The sequence below is a fragment of the Octopus sinensis genome, unplaced genomic scaffold (assembly GCF_006345805.1).
Source record: "Octopus sinensis unplaced genomic scaffold, ASM634580v1 Contig07063, whole genome shotgun sequence".
NCBI classification, from domain to species: domain Eukaryota; kingdom Metazoa; phylum Mollusca; class Cephalopoda; order Octopoda; family Octopodidae; genus Octopus; species Octopus sinensis.
The window spans coordinates 2,501-5,230 of record NW_021829797.1 but is presented as its reverse complement, the minus strand read 5'-3'; the positions used below and the strand labels follow the sequence as shown (position 1 = coordinate 5,230).

Genomic DNA, 2,730 nt, shown 5'->3' with positions numbered 1-2,730 from the left:
AACTCTGACTAAGCAGAACTGTTACGAAAGGCATACCACCCATGACTCACACATCAAGAATCACATTTTTAAAATTTGTTTTTCCTTTAAGACAATTGCTTGCAGGATGAAGGAAACTGGCTGCTATTTCTAGCAAAAAAGGAAACCACGTACAGGTTCGATGTTGTCATTACTGTTTTGCAACCCAAGACCCTCTTTAACTGACCTTCCAGCCATAGTCATCCAGGCTTTGTTAACTCAAACATAAGACAGTATCATTTGTAGGGTGATTTGACTGTTATTTCTAGCAGGCTATATGCATCATTTCCAATGATGCATATATACATATATATGTATGTGCTTGCATGTATATCTATATATTGCATATATACATATATATGTATGTGTATATGTATATATATGTATGTATATATATGTATATATATATATACACACACATATATTATATACATACATACATATATAAATATGTATGTATGTATGTAAACCTGCCTTCGTCTTTTGTCTATTTTCATAAAGCTTCCCGTTATATATATATATATATATATATATATTTTTGCAAATATATATACATACATATATGTATGTGTTTGTATGTATATCTATATATATATAAATACACATATATGTATGCATTTATATATGTGTGTATATATGTATATATATGCATGTGTGTGTGTGTGTATGTATACATGTATGACTAAATACGTGTTACCTATATACATACATATATATGCATATACATTCACACACACACACACATACATACATACATACAAACACTTTTGCCTCACACACACACACATACATATACAGCAGTACGCAACCCCTTGACACAAAAATTGACCAATTCTGTCTCTCTGGACAATTAATCCGCATCAGGAAATATAATTGAATACAATTATTAAAGAGGAAAATAGAATTATCGAAAGTAAAATAGGATTTTCAAAGTTGAAATAGAATTTTAAAGAAGAAAAATAGCATTACTGAAAAATATAATTATTGAGCAGAAATTTTATTATCAAAAAACAAAAAAATAAATAAATAGATAATTGTAATTCAGCAATGTTCGTGTGTGCATGTGTGTGTGTGTGTGTGTGTGTGTGTGTGTGTGTGTGTGTGTGTGCATGTGCTCATAATTTGAGGAAATTTGGCTTCAATTTCTAGCACACAGGCTCGTTTGTAGGCCCGTGTACATTTGTGTGTGTGTGCATGTGTGTGTGTGTGTGTGTGTGTGTGTGTGTGTGGTTATGGTTTGAAGAAATTTGGTTGGTGTTTCTAGCAGACCGAACAGCCATGTACTGGCTCTCTTATAGGCTCAAGTGTGTGTGTTTGAGTGTGTGCTGGTGTGTATGTATGTATGTGTATATGTGTGTACTTGTGTGCGTGGTTATGATTTGAAGAAGTTTTGCTGCTATTTCTAGGAGATTTAACAGCCACACACAGGCTCCCTTGTAAGTCCTTGAGCAAGTGTTTGAGTGTGCGTGAGTGTGTGTGTGTGTGCATGCATGTGTGTGTGTGTGTGGTTATGATTTGAAGAAATTTGGCTGCTATTTCTAGCAGATCGAACGGCCACACACAGGCTCCTTTGCAGGCTCATGTTCATGTGTCTAGGTGTGTTTGTGTATGTATTTGCATGTGTGTATGTATGTATGTGTGTGTGGTTATGATTTGAAATTTGGCTGCTATTTCTGGCAGATCGAATGACTACACACAGGCTCCCTTATAGGTTCATGTGCATGTGTATCTGTTGTTCTTTTTGTTTAACCCTGGGTCAAATCTGTATTTTCTTTTTGTAAGCCAATAAGATATGATTTGAAGTAATTTGACTATTATATCTAGTAGATCTAACAGCCACAGACAGGCTTCCTCATAGACTTGTGTGTGTTTGTGTGTATACATGCTGTTTCTGAGAGATATTTTATCAAGAGAAAATAGATTTATCAATAGGAAGAAAAAAAAAAGCAATTTAATTATTGTAAAAATATAATTAGCGACAATATTTATACTAACAACAGCGTTATGCTATCATCATTATCATCATCATCATCATCATCATCTTCATTGCATTTCTGGGAGGGTCATATCGGCAACAAGCACACACACACAGGTTGTAATTCACTTCAACTTGAATTATATTATTAACTAATTTGTCAGGTATTTTTTTAAAATTATTACACTACTATGACCTTTTCAGTGAATAAGAAGAATATGAAATTAATCAGGTCACAATAGCAAGACAAAAAATTCCCAACAAATTTTTTTAAGCAATAATAAACTAAAACTGAAGTGAATAACAACCTGTGTGGGTGTGCTTGTTGACAGTGTGAACCTCCCAACATACAACAATATCAGTTTCAACACACGATTTCAGATCAAAATTCTCAAAAAAACAAAATTGAAATGTCATTATTATTATTATTATTATTATTATTATTATTATTATTATTATTATCATTTGTTATATAAACCCACATAGTTCTTTTCTTGTAAGTTGTCCTAATCTGTCACCCTTGAAGTGAAATAAAATAATCTATGGAATGGAAAAGGGAGCAAAATTTAGGGGTTAGATTCTAAGACGTTTAAAAAACAGGTGACTTCTAAGCAAAACAAAAGAAAGCAATGTTAAAATGCAAAGCCAAATAATTAACACTTTGCCTACCATGGGAGTCACCATTGACTCCCCATGCTTAATGTACCACGGGAGTCATTGGCAACTCCCAATAATGT

General features: G+C 33.0%; 1 long non-coding RNA gene across 1 annotated transcript; it reads left to right on the top strand.

Annotated features, from left to right (window-relative positions):
- The first annotated feature begins 1,072 nt into the window (after positions 1-1,072).
- On the top strand, positions 1,073-1,953 carry LOC118761058. Its single transcript, XR_004997132.1, has 2 exons — positions 1,073-1,109; positions 1,877-1,953. It is a non-coding gene; the product is annotated as an uncharacterized LOC118761058 (long non-coding RNA).
- Positions 1,954-2,730: the final 777 nt, after the last annotated feature.